Below are 19,419 nucleotides of genomic sequence, written 5' to 3'. Positions count from 1 at the left end.
CATTAAAACTCAGCACAAAGTCAATTTAATTAAAAGTTTCAAGGAAGGCAAATAAATTATTACTTTGAGTTTTACGAAAGTTCAATTAAAATCAAAATAATGAGCATTGTCCAATCCGAAGGATAAAAACGTCAACTAGTCGCTCACTAGTTTGTGGCATGTTCACATTTGATTCGAGGGAAATCTTCCACCCTTCGCTTGCTCCCCTTGGGTGGGGGTGCTGTGTTGACCGGATTTGATTGTTTAGTATTGTTCTGCTGTAACTGAGGATTTACAGGACTAGATTGCAGCATGGATACGCTTTGCACTGATTCCAGATAACCATGGATACAAGTATGTCGGTGTATTGGTAATTGCAAGGTGAAGTTTCACATGAAAAGGATCAAAAACTATATACGAGTATTATATAAAGGAAGAAATATTTCCAGTGAACTCCAGAATGGACATTGCTAAGGATATGGCGGTTTATATCTTGCTGTACTTTTAATTCAAGGTTAGATATTATATTCGCTTCGAGGAGAATAGGCAGCTTAACTAATTAGGACCAGAATGTTACACTTATATTTTGCAGCTGGCTTTTGACTATATAAGGCAGCCTAGTTCGTTTCAATATATACGGGGAGTGAGTGAAGTCCCGGAGGTACCCGAGTAAGTAGTTCTGACCCTCTAGCTGGAAGTTTACCTGCGTCTTTGGTAGTAGCCCTCATAAAGCCTCTTGCTGAAGAACGAACCACGAATGACCGGTACACGTCGGGACACACTGAGAGTCCCGGGAGCCGGCTCTCTGCCAACGTCGACGGGATGATGTGACCCTAACTCTGCCAAGGTGGTACTTGTGACTGATGATGATTTGACTGATCGCGGATCCGACGGTGAGTTCTGGGATCAGCTAAGCATAGGTCAGATCTCAGGGAACTGGGCAAGGAACTTTGTCCTCGAAAGGTACACTGGTTCCTGACGCTTATTGACCGCCCCCTTGCACGCGATGTGTCGGTGAAATTCCTATCGAAATTAAACATAATAAAACAGGAAAAATCGACGAAATATCAGGGAAGGAGGAAGAGCTGAATGGGTTTTGGGGCGCAACATGAAAATGCATCGCGAAATACCCAAATAAAGAGAAAGTCTCGCAAAATGGCGCGACTGACGGTGCTGGGACGCAACTCCAATGAACTGAATTGCGCCTGTTCCCAGAAAAATCCAATCAGAATCCCTATTCCATATCATTAGGATTCGAACGGAACCGAACTGAATTGCAGTCGACCATCCTAGTTAGAGCGAAGTGGAAAGGCTTATCAGGAAATGCACAACTGTGGTGAAGCGTACGCGGTCGGCGTTCCTCCACAAGAACGTCAACAAACGCGTCAAAAACGGTCTGATGGAACTAGAGGAACTACTATACCGCATCTTCTACTACAGGCAAAAGGGAACATCAGTGGTAGACGCACAGGAACCAAAAACAAATTTCCCGCTGAGAACACTGCAAGCGCCAAACGGATCGCAGATAACCCATTGCAAAGCGAACTGGGAAGCTAAGTGGAAAGAGAAAGACGTCCTTGAAAGAGAGTTTATACAAGTAGTTTCCATGGCCCAAAGAAGAGAAAGAAGGATAAAAGGAAGTAACTCAAAAGAGAGATGAAGACGGCTAAGGTTTGGTATCAGGGCAGAGGCAACTCATCAGCCACTTCCTCACCTCTGCCTGGGTGCAACGTGACAGAAGCGGCTCATAGCCGCTATATGCTTCCTTTTATAATTCGCAAAACATGACAAGATTGCGAATTATGTCCAAAGTAAATCCGTCCCCCACAGTTCGGACTAAAGCATGGCCGGAACTAGACAATTTTTGTTTATAGATTGAGGAGTCCTAACCCCGCATCTACTTGATCGGTTCGACATCAAGTAGATGCGGATCAAATGAAGAGTAACTTACTCCCACTCTTTATGGTCCAAGGATTCCTTTTTCTGTCCCCCTTTTGATTCTTGAACTTTGGGTGTTAAACTCAAAAAGAAAAGTCCGTGGGCCATAAGGCTGGGAGTAAGTTATGTATGTACACACCGTTTGGTTAGTTTCAACATCATGCAGATGCCGGCAGAGATTCGTCTTTTCGAAGACAAGGCGTCAAAAAAAGGACTAGACCGTCAACTTTGCTCATTAAGCCGACAGAAGGCAAAATATTTGCGGAAGTCTAGGAACTTAAAGCTATCTACAGCCACAAGGGTGAAGATTTAAGAGCCCTGGTTGCCTATGATGAACTCTTTTGACTAAATGAGCCAAGGGGCAGATATACTGTGCAGCTCATTATCAATTTAGAGCCGTCGCTGTACTGAATGCATGGTGAGATTGATTCTCTGTGGGGGGTTTTCAGTCCACCTAAACAAGATTCGAAAGGTACAATCATCTAGGTGTGCGTTCTGCAATGCAGTATCGGCCGACGCCAAAAACACCTTTTTCTCTTGTGGAAGGTGAACCCCTTTCGTCAGTAGCTTTATGAAGACATATGCTTCCTCCATGCAACATTGTCAGAGAGTCGTGTTGCGCATTATGTTCGGGCTCTTCTTATTGCGAAGAAGATTGAACTCGACCGGATTCCTCCCTTGCTCCCTTCCGTTAGTGAAAGGAATTCCCTGACTTGAAAGAAGTCGGGAGAGCGGGAGGGATAACCTGAAGTAATGTGTCAAACGGTTCTAGACTAGTTCTCTGATGACAGGTTTAGTTGTTAGTTCAACGGTGTACTGAATCCAATACTCTGTGCGTAAATGCATTCATCTACCCTGCATCCCAAACAAAGAAAAAAAATATTAAGATTTATATCCTGTCGTATTCCAATATAGATATTATATTCGCTGCGAGGAGAATAAGCTGCTTAACTAATTAGGATCAGAATGTTCAATTTACGTTTTGTAGCCGTTTTATACTATACATATAAGGCAGCCTAGTTCGTTTGAACATATACGTTTTCAACGATTTCACAGTTTATTAGATATTAGTTACAGCAGAGTGTGGGGTTCTCATTCACCAAAATCGCCTCCGCCCACATCGCAGCGGGGCCACCGTAAAGTATTATCTCATCAGAGGATGACTTTGGTCTACACCTGAACGTTTAGATTACGTGCCCTGCATACTTTCTGAACTCATTCCAGTTCTCCGAGCCCCTTTGGATCGCGACTACTGTTCCATTTACTACAATCCCAGACGTTCATAGTATTCTTACCATGTTCACCATGTTCACCCTACTTCGAATCTCTTGCAACACATCTCGATCCCACCTTTTATTTAATTTGCATCTCCTATTAATATGTATTTTTATTATGATATTTCATTTCGAACTTTTTATGCAAAACTCATCAACCTTCAAATCCCACGAAACCCACCATATAATCCCGTTTAACAAACCCATGCTAGCTGATAGCATCGCAATGCTATATACATGATCAGGTTAGGGAGCAATCAAAGGTATTTTGCCGAGCGGATGTTCACAGGCAATAGAGAGTAAAGTAAAAAAAATTTCTTTATATTTCAGAGCTGCATGTAATACCAGATATAATCTTGGGGACAGTATGTCCGCCAAGAGGTGCAAAATGATACTCCCGGAGGAGTTATCATTAGAATAGGAAGGAAGCTCTTCAGAACTGAAGGTCGTAAATGCGACCCTCCTCGAAAATATCAAGGAATTAAAGCAAGGGAAGGCCGTCATGGCCCAACGATTGCCAGCAGGGCATCATCAAGCAGTTGGATGAGCGCCAGACGGAGCAACAGCAACGGCAACACCAACGTTAACAACAAGAAGAACAAGAACAACAATGGGATCAACAACGAGAATAACAACGTGAACAACAACAGGAACAGCAACAAGAACAACAACATTAAGATGGAGGAGAGGTGTGCCTCGAAGTGATCATCGAAGAAGAGGAAGACGACGAATTCAACTTCGTGCAGCGGAAAAAGAAAAGAACAAAAAATAAGGTTAGGGATAGTAGAGTCGGTAACCAAACAGACGAAGGAACATCGAAAAAAGGCGGAGAAATACAGAGCAACAGCAGCGTAAGTTAGATATCGGCGACGTTGCCTTTGCTGCAGAAAAATTGAGGTTAACTGCGACGAAACCACCACCGGGAAAGAAAAACAAAAGGGACAAACCACGGCCAGAGGCCTTTCTCATCAACTTTATAGATGGAGATTTTTTATGGAAGTTCTTCGAGAAGGTCAAGAATATATTCTGCGAGAGAGTCTGTAATGAGCTAGGTCGGGTTAGGGCAGTCAAACAACCTTCCTGAGTGAGAGAAGACGACCTAGAAGGAAGAGCTACCCCAAAACCTAAAAGAAATTAGCTATGCGACCGTAAAGGTCTATCCGAAAATATTGAAGCTCCATCGAAGCGTTCGTTGACAAGTTCTCGCATGCCCCTGTCTGGGAATGGGGGGAGGGGTGCTTTGAGGGCTTCGATCTGTCATGTGTCCTTTTTACAAAATCAACGTGTGGGTCCGCACCGGATCTAAAAACAACTCGACGAACAAGGGAATTCGCGTTGGCCTAACGAGATACATAAACCAGAATGCGAGCTAAATCTGGAGAATAAAAAAACGGCTCGAACGCGAGTGAAGCCGTGCGTCTCAGGACTTGAGTGCCGCGATCGAGCGGGGGAAATGCACGACGGATTACAGCCTCAATCATTGTTTCCTCTGCCTCAGATTTTCAATGAGACGCCGCTTCTGAAGTTCCCTCCCTTCCTTGACATTCTTCGGCCATTATTTTGGAGGATGTCCCAAGTATGTACTAGTTTAAGGGATCAAGGAGGAGGAGAAAAGAAGGAAGTCCTCAAATTAAAGAAAATATATCATATACATGGTATTTCTTCCGAATTGCACATCAATTCACAAAAATAGAAAAGAAAATCAGGAAAACACTTTCGGTCGAAACTATGACCTCAGCGTTTTCTCTACACCTAACTCTTTCCAGACTATTAGTATGGGTGCCTACCCTCGATGTAATACAATTTCAGGTGAAACTTACGCCGGAAGAAAGTCAACATTGCTAATGGCCTTTTTTCAGATTCAAAGATACAAATTTTGTTTTTTTTTCCATCACACCCGGTTGCTAACTTTGAGAGTTTTCAAGCTATAAAATCCACCAAAAATCAGAGAAAACTGCACCAAACACTTAACTACGGGAAAGTCCTCCAAGCTACAATCTCTTTAAATAAAATTTGCTTGACTGACAAAGGAGAATCGCGGAAAACCGAAAGCAACCCTCCCGTTGATGTGACTCCGTTGCAAAAAACTCAAGTTCTCCTTCCTATTGTGGCGCCCCTAGAAATCCGAGAGGCTCAACTTTACAAAGGATGATGGCCTAACTGCTCCTTAGCGATCCAAAATAAAATCTGCTATTACAGCAATTTAGCGGCTTCGATCCGTCCGGACAATATTCAACATATTACTTCTTTTCGAAGTTATTTAAAAGAAATACGAGATATTTACAAAATAGAAACAAAAAAGAACATGCGTCCAAAATGACAACGTCACAATAAAATCTCGTGATTTCGATCCACCGCGATCCAAAATCCCTCTTCTAAGTTTGTCGCACAAAGAGCAGGACTGTCTATTCGCTTTCAACACGTCCGACATTTCAACCAACAATGATTTCCTCTGCCCATCAGCCGTCTCTCGATCAGCCGGTCCTTCTAAATTTGATCTTGAATTTCTCGAGTTCATGTTGCGAGCAACATGCGCAGCAACGTTGGCGCATGTGGCATACCATTTCTCTCTTTCACGATCAATTCGCCCGGATGCATTCAATAATGTGCAATATGCGGCGAAATTTAAGGTAACTACACACTATACAATGCATTATTTGATCAAACTAATCCCGAAAAAGGCGAATAAAATCCCGCACACATCATGAAGCCGCAACCATTAGAAGCCTAGAACATTCTAGACACGAAAGCTGTGGTTCCAGTCTAGGACCCATATTCTCCTTCGGGGAAGGACACTGTCTTGCTAACAAACAATAGGTAGAGAAGCGGCAAAAATGGTTTGCCCAGATGTGAACAATCTCAAGATGGGAGTTAATTTTGTGAATTCCAAAGAATATAAATTGGCCGTTGTCACCGTCCGTGGGAATTGCAAAAAGTGAAAAGTCAAGCACCATTTTCTCTTTATGCAAGCGAGCATGCGCATGAGTGCGATTGCTCACGATCTGATCTCAACTTCTTGCTCTTCAGCGAGCAGTATAGAGGTAGGAGTTTACATCAGGGGGTTTCTGAATTTTTGGCGCTACGGCTATCTAGGTGAGGGATATGTGTAATTTTCAGGCGCGGAGAATTCTTTCCATATTCTAGGCTATATTTTGCGGATAATGAGGACTATTTGAAGGGCATTGCCTTGTTCTACAAGAACTGAGAAGAACAGCGCAGAATTAGGGCCTCAAGGGGAGGGGGCAATTCAGAGCTCGGTACTTGCTCCGAGTCTATAGAACGCCTCATATAATAGTCTGTTACGCTTTGAGATGGCTGATAAATTGCATCGAAGTTGTGGTCCTGACCAAGGAGAGGCATCCCATAGTTCTCCCTATTCTGATTGATAAAACCATGGTATTGTTGAAGCTGGGGCATCATGATAAAACGGAGATATACTTCTTCGAGCATATTCGGAATACCGCAGACAAAGCTGAAGCTAGAATCTCTGCAATTTGTAGGGTGATATCTAATGTCGGATGAGCGCGGTTTAGTCCGCCTTCCTTAGCGGTTTTAAAAATGAGCTGACGTTCTCAGAAGAAGATGTACTTCTACCGTCTAGCGTAAGTGTAACGACGAGGAGGTTTTTGAGTTCCGTCTACCTATTGTGCCGTCTCAGAATCATCAGTAATGGTGACAGCTGGAGTTATTCCGTTCGCTCTTTCTCTCCATACTGCAGAACAGCGGTCCATATAGCTCAGAAGGGAAGAGGGAAATAAGGAAGCTATCACTCATGGCAGAAATCGTGGGAGCGTGAATCGAGGATTGATGGACCGCGCATCCCATCGAAGAGGTGCGGCCGTGGTTTCATCAAGAGGTGAATTTGACTATTACGTGATTTGGCTGCTCAGCGAACACGGGTATTTTCAGTCTTATTTGCACATTATCGGGAAATCTTTGCCGTCGCACCTTTTTTTCTGTAGAAGGTGGAAGCGCTTTCGTCTGTCGGCGGAAGGCAGCCAAACTTCCCCGAATACCATTATTGAGGCGATGCTGTAAAGCGAGGACACAGGAAGCATAGTGGAACGGTATACTGAAGGCATTCTTAAGGCGAAAAGAGGGGGATAAATAGGAGAGACGGCAGGATTGCTGAGGTTGCCTGAACCATGGGGTATGTGTTGCTACACTAAATAGTCGTATGAAGTCCAGACTTCAGGATCAGTGGAAGCTAGTAAACTTTAGTCTTTCCAGTGAGCATCTGCTATGATCCGAGGTATCGAATTCAAACTGAAGGTAATTTGGTAGAGTTTTTAACTTAGGTGAGTGCAACAATGGGACTTTCTGATTTCTTTGGTATTGACTGACATTTTCATCGAACTATCAGAAAAGAAACTTCTCTAACTTTAATTTCCACATCGATTTGAATAAACACCACAAAGTGATCGGTTTTCCATAGTAACTGCGGACAGTAGATGGTAAGCTGCTTCCCCTTGATATCATAGTCAATGGGAGCTAGAATCTCATATATATCGTCAGCCGGCTTATTCAAATCGATATATCCAGATAATGTTGGAAGAAACAAGAAATAAATTGCAGAAAAGTAAAGGGAAATTCCAAGGAAATGCATCACAATAGTTTCTATTCAGGTGAGAACTAAACATTATCCTCCTCAGACGTGGTTGATTCTCTCCTAACAGGAGGAAATATTTCCGCTAGTCAATAGTTTGTGGATCAAAGAAACTTTTCAATGAAAATGTACCTTCTATATTTTCCTCAAGGAACGCACCCGCAAAGAGCGAAATACATTACAAATATTACAACTTGCCTAACGACATTTTCGATTCTCCTGACAATTTGTACATGAGCATGGCTATAAAATGTTTTATGGCTGATTCGCCGTAAGAGCCTTTCGATTCTGAATATCAATTAATTTAATATTCTTCCTTGGCGTAGTTGAATCCTCCATTTCTTGTTGCACGTAAGGCTTAGGGAATATCATAAGATGCTTGAGGGAATAGGTCTACATCGCACGCAGAACATGCTTTTATAATTTATTGACTGCATTTTATGGATAAGGGCAATAAAGTGGCTCAAGTAACTGCTCAGTTCGTAGTATGTTGGGCGGATGATATCGAATGGCATTTATCGACAGCTGTTATGGGAGAATATGAGGATATCATGTAACCACAAGTGGGTCTCTAGGAGCCTTCGATATGCGACCGAAAATAAGCTTTTATAAAATAACCCTTTCTGGGTGGAAGCCGTGGTAAGCTTTCTGTCTGAGTATGTAGATTGACATATCTTAAGATTTTTTCATAACCAATATTTTAAATATTCAACACTGTGTGGTCCTGGAAATTTGTCCTAAAAACTTAAAAAGTTATTTAAGGAACACAGATATTTTCGTTCGTTACTTCCTACTCGAGAGTAAGTCAATAAGTTCATCATTCCATCTCTCTTCGGACCACGAAGGAAACGGCTGGCCGGTCTATGTATCCTAATAAAATATCATTTTCTCTAGCTTCCTTTATCCTTTTAGCACATTATCATATGAGGAGGATTTTTTGAAAGCATGAAAAAGGTTCCATGCAAACAGAGCAAATAGTGAACTATGTGAACCTATCAAATGGGATTCCGAAATAAAATCGAGAACAAATCCCAGCTTAACGTCCTGCCAGACATTGGGAAGGATAATGTAAGTGCTTCTTTATCTCAGGCACGTTCGCCTTGCTTTGAAGTTATCGACTTCGACACTGTCGTCGCCTCGTTGCCGTCATAGACTTTGTCAACGTCTCGTTTTCAATTTGAAATACATGAGTTTTCACTCCTGGTTGTTTCGTGAGAAGCCAATAAAAGGGATTTGTCGATTCAAAGGACATTATCTTCTTACATTTTCTAGTTTTGCAAATGTGCCTTGGTTACATGGACAATAATGTTGATGGTATGAATGTGATAAGATGAGTAATGGCGGAGGGAAGGAGAATGAGTTAATATGTAAGTGAATTAATGGAAGAGAGGGCTCAGCAAAATCTAGAGTATATCAACTTGCAGCTAATTTGCTCTCCAGGGAATTAATTAATGGAGTCTTAAGTGCCTCACCTTTGGCACAGAGACCACCCTTCCTTCGAGGGCCAGGTTACCAAGGTCTGACAAGTCCTCTCCTGCGGAGGAGCCCATCGCGCAAACCTTGATTGTTAAATCTTGGCTTCGTTCCAGGCTTTAGCAATTTTTCCACATGCATTCCCGGAGGATAGTAAATTGTCCCCCTGGCATTTTGTCATCCTTGGAGGAAACGCACACGGTAGCGGTCCGAAATGAGCCTGCAGTTTGCGTATACGTCCTCTGCCTTCCCGTTTTTGTGTCCATTTTTCTAAATTTTCGTTTAGATGTCTCTCGCTGATTTGATCTCCTCCTGGCACACCGGTCTTAATCCCCGAAGGACGCGCGAATGTTGGCCCCGGTAGCAATATGCAAAAAATGGCGGCGTGGGTGGTTTGGGGGAAAGTGGCACAGAAGCGTTGCTATAGATTCCTCCTCTTTGGTCATACCCAAGCAATACAAAAACTCTGATTTCAGGGCATTTCAGGGGGAGTAAGGAATGGTGCAAATTTGACTTTATGCAAGAGAACGAAGGTGAGGGGAGCGGAACATTGCAGGCACAGGAGATACAACATGAATTCGCCTCTACCGCTGCATTCAGTGGCCACAGAAACAGCTGACGGTCTAACATGAGCCTGGGGCGAATAAAATGTCAGTTTTTGTGTCAGAGATAAAGTCGAGTCACGTCCGCTGACTGGGATAAACCTAAAAGAAAAATTGTAACGTTAACATATCTGAACTTAAGTAACATACGAATACACGTGGTTGAGAATTTGTTGAATATATTATGGTGACTGTGTTGTAATAATAAGAGAAGTGTTTAAATTTTGATGTCGCTAAAGTATGCTTCTCCCAGTGCTGACTATTCTGGTATTGCATGCAAGAAGACGTCACCCGAAATTTTAATGCGTGGGCTTGAACAATAAATATGGCGGGACGTGTCCTACTCAGAAAATTCGCAGACCTAGTTATAGTAGCCGCGAATGTAAGGACTTCATTCTTTTTCTAAGCAAGATCTCCGGTGGCTGCAATTGACCTGATTTACGCAATCATCACTTTAACAAGGGCAATCACTTCATGATTAAAGTAAGCATTAAATTCATTGCGAGATGCACGCTTTTAGATGAGGGGGACTTCATCAAAAACTTTAAAGGAAATTTGGTAGCAACCATTGAGAGAAGCATACCGACAATTGCAAAGCAGTCTAAAAGAGGACATCCAAAGAAGGGGAAAATAATGCTTAAGATGGCAATGGGAGGATGTGAGGTAAACTCTTGGAGTAGCAGTTATCGAGTGGAAATGAAAATGCTGTCAGCACTGATATTATGCAGTTTGCCTGCCATCGCATTTGCAAAGAAATGGCTCCCAACCTGTTTACCTATAAAATAAGGTCGAACGGCTAACAAACGCCAGGAGGAATTGTAAGACGTGTGTAGGAGGACGAGCGAGAATAAGGTCCTAAATTTGGATGGTGCTTCCAACAAAATTTTGCAGCTGGCCTGTTGACCAGTACTTTCGATGTGCGCCTATAAGACCAAAAGCAACTGTTGTCTTCCAAACCCGATAAGCCTCCTGTAGTCTCAGTATTATATCACAATGAGGATGATGATGGGAGAAACACGTAAAGTAAACTGTTACCTATTGTCAAAAAAGAGGATTGATCTGGAGTAGCATCATTATGAGGTTGGTTGAACCCATTTTAGTGTGGATGCCAAAAGTATGGTGATTAATTTGACAAGGGACGTGATGATATCTAAGGAGTGGTGTATCGTATTGATGTTGGATGTCAAAAATGCATTCAGCTCCAATAACTATAGGCAAATTAAAGGAGCATTGGCAAAGAGTTCAAGGTCGAAACGGAGGACCGCAAGGCTCGAAACTAGGTCACATGTTGATGAATGTGATGTACAATGAGTTGCTGGTACCTTCCGTAGCATAAGCTACAAATTTTGCCTTGGATGTCTCTTTTGTGGTTGATACAACGAAGCATCTAGAGGGTATAGTAGAATACGCGCCGGAGGCGTGAGATGCACGAGCTGCTGTGTGCGTCGTTTGTGTAAGCGCAGGTGTTTACAGACCCCCGGGGTGAGAGGAGATGAGTTTGATTTACCAACTCAGATGTTGCGGTGTAGCTGGGGGCCATAATCCCAGTCGGCTTTCTAGCGCGAGAAATAAGCTTGTTGCACTATGCACGGCCCCCAAAGTCAGAATCGCATCATTGCCGGCAAAGCGGATGGAACAATAAAACACCAAGGAATGTATGGAAAAATCATCTATTATTTCTTCACAGGGCAAAGTGATTGCATCAAACGGTATCTACCCCGCTAAGAATGATTTCCCGATTTGGTATGGATCCATTTGCATAGCAGAGGATCCAAAGGTATGGCCAGCGGAAGAGGAAACCTGAACGTTTGCCGGAGAGTATGTGCAGTTAGAGAGATGCTCAAATTGAAGGGTAGTCTTAGCAAGGGTAAACACGCAAATTAAGCCGGTGAAGCAGACAAAATGGACAGAAATTGAAACAGGTCATGTTGGTGTGCCGAAATTAGAGTTTGGACCTCTGGCCAATGTGTATATCTGCCCTCATCGTCAAGAAGTAGTCATATTCTTGCGAGGTTTGAAACGTGCACACTATAGGCGCATTACCTTTGGCGCTCCCGACGCTCATAATATTACCAAGAGCCTTCCACTAAGCGAACAAGGACTGGAGGCGCTCAGGGCTATATAAGTGCCATCCGTGACGTCATATTTTCCGTATGCACTCAGTTAACGACAATCTGCATCGGTTGATGGGTTTTAGTGGTCGTCGCTGTCATTTGATAGTTAGATCCAGTGTAGTGAGCTACAAGTGGAAGACAGCCAATGTAGGCGTGAATGTGGTCAAACCGACGGTCTGGGGTAACGACTTTCTGTGATATTTATTACAAACAAACTTGTTTTTTAGGCAAATGATACAGGTACGCTCTCACTTTTCTACCTGTTTTGGCATACTGGGCCATTTTCTTGGCAACCCGTTCAATATGAGTAGACAGTCCTGTAGAAAGTTTGCCTGAAGAAAGACCTTGCAACATAGGAGCGGGTGGTTTCGGTGGAAGCAGCAGCAAAATACGATGTTTGTTTCCTGTTTACTTCCTTTTTGGAGTATATGACATCCGCACAGTATATTTGTTGTTAGTGAAAAGCTTACAGCAGCGTAGCCACAGACAAAAACAAACACAGCATACCCATAACGACTGGGAATCGAACCCGGGACAATGGGATCGAGATGCTAACGCTATATACCATCCATCATCGCACCTTTAGCATTATACAACTTCAGTGATAGCGGAGGGTTCATCTCGCCTCAGATTATCTTGTTGACAAATCTAAAAGGGAACTATCTTTTCCCAAAGATACCATATTTTAATAATTTTGATGTTTTTGTTGACACTTTTAAATTGTAGTCCAGATGCGACGGATCATCATAAATTTTTTAGTTTACATTCTCCATTATACTTGCCCACCGCTCAGCTGCAAACAAGGTGAGTTTTTTCTCTCGGAAAAACATTTTAACCAGTTTCATTGACACATATGGCAGGGTGCTGTCTTAACCTGATAATGAGAAAGGCGTTTTGAAGAAATGGCAGGCAAACATTTAGAACAAAAGAAGAGGAAGAAATTCGCTAAAAACTTCGTTTTAATTATTATGCCTACTATTCACTTCTTTGTCGACACATTTGTTATTTTTCCCCTTTTTTTCGGGAAGACTGTACTTCATTTTAACTTTCATTACCCTTAATTCTGTGCAATTGATACACCAAGAACACTGCAAAAGCCAAAGATGAACAAAAACACCCATGACTAAGCCGGTATCGAAAGACTGACGTTTAACCAGCTCTCCAAACGAGCCGTCAATTATTGGCTAAGCTAATTTATTCTGAAATTTTGCATCCTCTGCGGAAGGAGGCAGATAAACGAAACTCTAGATGTGTACATATGTGTAAACCTTCAAATTCCCCTATGGTTTAATTTTTTTGCAAATAACCTAACCAAAAATTAGATAAAAATTTTCAATTTTCAGATACTTTCACTGCTAGATCTAACAAGAGTTGGTATCTCCATAGTCCTCAGGGTGATATGGTGAAAAGAGGGCGGTTGTATGCCACCGTTCTGAAAAATTTCATTCTTCGTATTTTAACTATGCTGCACCCTTCACCCTTCCCAGAATAACACGTCTTGAGGGTGCAGGATGGTTTGGTTGATCCTTGTCTGACATGCTGTCAAGTGTAAAGAAAGACGTAATTTGTTAGTAGCATGTTGGTACCCTTGAATATTTACCAAGGCGGAATGAATATTTACTTATATCCCTAAGTAACCACAAATACCTTTAAAATTAAAGTCATGTTCCTATTTTCCCGGTTGATTTCCTCCGAACAAACACGAAGCGCAACAGAAAAAAAAACTGAAAAACCAGCGACACTTTAGAACAAAGAAATTTCCTCCTTACAATCTCTGGCATCTATCGGGATTAATAACATTTATAATTGTGTTTGGAAGCAATAAGTAAGAGAACTACAACCATTCGAGACAGGAATAACAAAGTACGGTGGATACTGCCCTTGATAGAAATTCATTTTTCATGTAGCTCATTCGAGTTGACTGCATAGAAGTAGTCCTTTCATCCCTTCAACAATGAGCTTGAAACTGAGCCAGGGGCTGTAATAAGCCAAGCGAAAGAGAAAGGAAACGGCCGGGCTGAGACAACGGAGTGGAAACGGGAGGATTTTTCAGAAAGGAAGGAAGGACTTGCGGGACTATGAAACTGCCACTCATAGCCAATTCTTCTGCTTAATGCACTGGGTTGTCAGAGAAATGCAAGAGGCAGGAGTTTCGAAATAAATTACTTTCAAATTGTTGCTCGATGCTTTTTATGATTTATGATTTGCACGTCTTTAAGGCCTGAGGAGTGCGGTGGTTGCTCCACATACACGTGTATCCTTATGTATGTCATCTGAAGACAATGTACTCTGCCTGATATAAGCTTACATCTTACTTTTGGATAAATTATTCCCATTTGCTGCACTTGGAGAAAGTGAGGTTCGAAAGAGTATCTGTAGAATTATCAGGACGTAGAGTTAATAGGCATTTTAGATACACATGGTAAATCTACTCCGTGGTTTAAGTGGATGGAAAATCCGTACATAAAATATTTATGGACACACTATATTAATGAATAGATGGCTGTTGTCAGCTCGAATTAGGTAAGATGGTCATTGGTCATTGTTCTTGATGATGCGCATCAGCTCTCGTCAAGATCTTGTAAGAATTTTCGACTATTTTTGGATACGCAGATCTGGAGCGAGATAATTTTCGAATCTATTATGATAGAAACGTTACCTGTGAAGGGGTCCCTACTGCTACCTCATCTTTATATAACCTACCTTATTTTGCCAGATGCTGTGCAAACGCTGTTATAAAACTTACAATAGTGTTTTGGATATGCAATTCTGAGATGCACGAGCTACCGTATAGTTAACCTGTATGCAAAAGTGTTTCCTTACTAGGACTTAGCAAATCATTATTTTCTATGTGTTGCTCTTATCTATTATGGCAATGTGGATACCATATTTGCTGAAAAAAGTTTAACGGTGATTATTGAGGCATAGTCATTTACGAATCCAGTCGGGTATTAAAAAGGGTTTTTTCCTATTTATCCATGCTGGTAGGAAAAGTAGATTTACAGGTGGGATTTCGTAAGCCAGGATAGGATAAAATCGAGGGTAACCCAACTGCGCTACATCACTCCGCCCCCAGATGAAAGTTAGGGGTTTCAACGACTGAACCTGGAACTGCGTTCCCCATCAACGCGACGTTGATTTGGGGCGCACACGGGCTTCAGCCAGGATAAGGAGACAGCCTTTTTATGTCCCCCGATTTCGAGCTGGAAGAAATGCTCTTCCCGCTCGAGAAAACGGTACACGCCTTCGTATGGAGGGTGCAGCGGCTTCCGGCCAGCATCCGGATCCAGGACGGATCGTCCTGGGCCATAATGGCGGCTTTCAGCGTCTGGTGCCAACGCTCTAGCATCCCATTGGATAGCGGGTCGTATGTGGTAGTCCGCTGCCGTTTGAATCCCAGGGAGTTTGCCTAACTCCGAGAAAAAGGTGGACTCAAATTAAATTTCCTGGTCAGTGATGATCACTGCAGGGACACCAAAGCGAGGGATCTACTCTCGACAGAGGGCTTCGGCACAATATTGCGCCGTAATATCCTTCAGCGGTATTGCCTCAGGCCACCACGTAAATCTGTCGATGATTGTGTGGCAATACCAGAAACCGTGCGAGTCTCGCAAAGGGCCTACGATATCGAGGTGTAAGGTGTGCGCTTGATAATGCGGGGAAATGAGTCCACTTCTTTTCTTACATGCCTGGTGACCTTACACTTTTGGCATGCGATCCACTCTCTGGCCTAGGGACTAACCGATTTGCCGTCCTGATGACTGGATGCGCTACATCGTGAACTGCGTGGAACACGAAGGTCTGCAAAGGTGAAAAAAACACTTCAATACGGTTTTTAACCATATCATATCATTTGAGGTCCCACGTCTTCTGGATGAAATGGCTAGTCACCATAATATGCGTTTACGAGCTGATCCTCCAAGCCAAAAAAATCATTTCGTTCTTCAATAAACTCAAACGGAGAAAATTGGCTGAACTTGACGATCTCCCCGCAGACCAGTGATAAATACTGCACCTGCAGTTACTGTAGATCTGCTACTTTTATTTGTTCGAAAATCCAAAGATCAGCCCCATTTTAAGTGTGACAATTAGAGGGGTATCTGCGTATTCCCTGGCGCCGCAAAGGCAATAACTAAAATAATCCTCAAACGCATCAAAAAACGTCTCGAATATTTGATCGACAGAAAGCAGACTGGATCATTTTGGAACAGCGCGCGGAGTTTATATCCTCGTTTCACCTGTTCTTCATCGATTTCGAAAAAGTTTCCCTAGTGTGAATATGGAGTGTATCTCCCTGTACTACGCAGGAGGAAGTGGGATATTCCGGAGAAACTAACTATCATCAGATCGGCATATAATGGCGTAAAATATCATGTGTTGCACCGAGGTAAAATCTCAGAGGATTCTGAGGTCCAAAGCGGAGTCCGTCAGTCTGTCGTCCGATCAAGTTTTTCCGTGCTAATGTTCTGTGTTGCTATATGAGAAGAGCGCGTGAAAAGAGGACTAGTCTGATACTCAAAAGCTCCACGCCTTGATCAATACCTGTCTGCATCCTATCCTTCCAATCCTCGGAGTACGCTGGCCTATTGCAAACAACTTGGTTGGCGTACAGGCCTGCCCAGCCCGTTGGCGTACAGGCCTGCCACCCATACGCATTATGATCGGAAGGAGGAAGTACCAGTTGATAGGTTATACATTAAGAAGAAGCTACAATTGCATTGCTGGTATCCCATATAGTAGAATCCAGTCTCCCAAGGTGGCCGACGGGTGGCCCGACCAAATTGCACTTGGCGCAGAACAGTAGAGAGGGAGTGCAGGCGTCTTAGAAAGTCGCGGGGTGGTTGAAGTAGATTTCGGGTAACCGCGAACAATGGTGCGTAGGTGGGCTTGACGCACCATAATCCATCATGCGGTAAATGACAACTATATATATCGTCAATATTCCGAATGCATTAGCCAATGAAGAGATAGGGATTCGATTTCAATACCAGCTTTACACATTGCAGGAATCCGGACACCGGAGAATCTTTTAGATAATCAAATTGAGAATGGGTTCCTTGCAGAATTCCTAGGTATGCTAGAAGTCTGTCTCGGTCATAACCTCGATGTGGAGGTCACCAATGCTATGTTCGGCATGCGGCTTTGCAGGATGGCTTGGATTCGACATTGGTCTAATCCAAATTCCGATATCACGGCGGAACATGTCTATCATTCGCAACTGGCTTCTAAGGTGATTGTAGATACATGTCAGCTCGTAGCTAGCGTGTATTACATATTTTATTGCAAAACCATGCTCTCTAACATCATTCAATCGCCATGAAAGTGAGCTATTGCATACAAAACCAAAGGGAATTCAACAAATCCCCTTGAAAAATGCATCTCTGTATGTGGATAGGCTCTGAAGTATTGGCACCCTCAGACAAATGCACTGATAAAGGAGTATACCACCCTTGACTATGACTGTCGCCAAAAACTTTATCATTTTGGAATCAATGCGAAACAGATGTAGGACACCGATTAGCCAGATATGCGAGGCGCTATCGAAAGCGTTGGCATAATCGATATAGCAACTAAAGAGCCTCCTTTGGCCTCTAGTTGCTTGTCCTACAACTACCGAGTCAATAATGAGTTACTCTTTGCAATCCCCTGACCCAACTCGGCAGCCCTTTTGCTCCTCGGACAGAATGTTGTTGGTCTCGAAGTGTGCATTGACCCTTCCACTAATAATGGACGTTATGAATTTGTGGAAGGTTGGGAAGTAAGTAATCGGTCTTGCATCCATGGGGTACTGCACCGTGTCCTTTTTTGGGGCAAGGTTGGTAATTTCCGCAGTTAGGAAGACTGAAATTCCTCCGGCCCACTAATAATCTGACTTATGCTATCTGCCAACTGACTGTGTATACTGGTAATTTTTTTATACCAGAAATCCTGCATCCGATCCAGACCAGGTCCAGTTCTTCTAGCTGTTTATAGCTCATCGAATCTCCTCTTTTGTAACAACCCCAAAATTCTTGTCAGGCATAGTGGCATGGCGGGAAGCGGCGTTAGTGATCCACTCAGCATGGTGGACGGGTAACCTCCAAAGTCCACCCCGATATTCTTTCAGACTGAAGCTATTCATCACTTCTTCGTTCACAACCGGGCTTGGGATCGGCTACGATGGGGTTTTGTTATGTATCTAGTTTAAGTTTTCCAAAGACATTGTCTGCATTCATGCTCTATGTGGGAGGTTTTTCTGATCCGATCGTTTTTCAAGGTGTCCCATAAGCACCTTGTAAATGAAGTAGGAAGATGGTTTCTTATGGGCACTCCTAACGATGACCTCATTTTTTGAAATGGTCCTTATTTTCCTAATATGTTGTCCCGCTTCCTATTTCTCACTGAGTTCTGTCTTTTCGCTGTTTAGCTTTTGCTTTTCCATTGTCATCATAGGTAAAGAGAATATGATGCACTGGCAACAAACAGGCCAGATTAGTAGAAGCTCATTCTCAGCCCAATATAGGCAAGTCTTAAGGATTTCTTTTCATTTTTACATAAGTTTTACTTGGAATTGACTTAACACAAGTTCAGAATAGTTCAATGCCACTTGACATCCTTTCGTGATGTTTTTCAAACAATTCAAATCCAGTGGCTTGTAAGTCCTCACCATTTGCTTCATCCTTTTGTGAATCACTGATATCTTCCACGCAGATACTTGCCACATAATTCTATCCTGTATACAGTTACAGCTGTCATCGAAATCAACAGTTACTAGGAAATCCTTTCCAGGATATGTTTGGCACTAAGGACAACATTATCTTCTTTATGACATGAAGATTCTCACTTGGAAATGGAACAATTTTCAAATAAAACAGTCACGTACATTATCCAACTCCATGCAGAGAAATAAGATGTGTACGCTGTTGCTTCAGGCAGGATTCAATGTAGCCAGTTGAAGGAGGGAGGGGTAGAGTAAAGTCATGTTCTTAGACCATTCTCAATGATGCCAAACGCCACACATAAGCACCACTACAGTGCCACTTACCATTTAAGCTCATTACACTAAGGAAACAGATGACGTGCAGGCTTTAAAGAAACGAATGCCAGGCCAAGGGTTGTTCGCATGTACACAAAGTATAAAGGACTTTTAATAGGACTATTAAGAGTGAAAGCCAACAAAGATCCAGTCTAATGGTTTATTTATGTTGAGATAATGATGCAACTGCGACCTGGAGCCCCCTTGAGCACATCAACTCTCATTTTTTTTCGTATTTCTCTGTAGGCATGCATATAGACAAGCTCCATGATTGCAACCATTCTGGGTACGTCAAGCAGGTCTACTTTCAAGGATCTTGTAATGGAAGTCTTACGCGAAAATTACTACATGACTTTCCAAGTTTTTAGAAAATATGTTGTGATATGTTCCGCAATTCATAGCAAGAAAGCTTTCATAG

The sequence above is a fragment of the Hermetia illucens genome, chromosome 2, assembly GCF_905115235.1.
Source record: "Hermetia illucens chromosome 2, iHerIll2.2.curated.20191125, whole genome shotgun sequence".
NCBI lineage: Eukaryota > Metazoa > Arthropoda > Insecta > Diptera > Stratiomyidae > Hermetia > Hermetia illucens.
The sequence above is the reverse complement of the archived record's forward strand: the minus strand, read 5'-3'. Positions refer to the sequence as shown.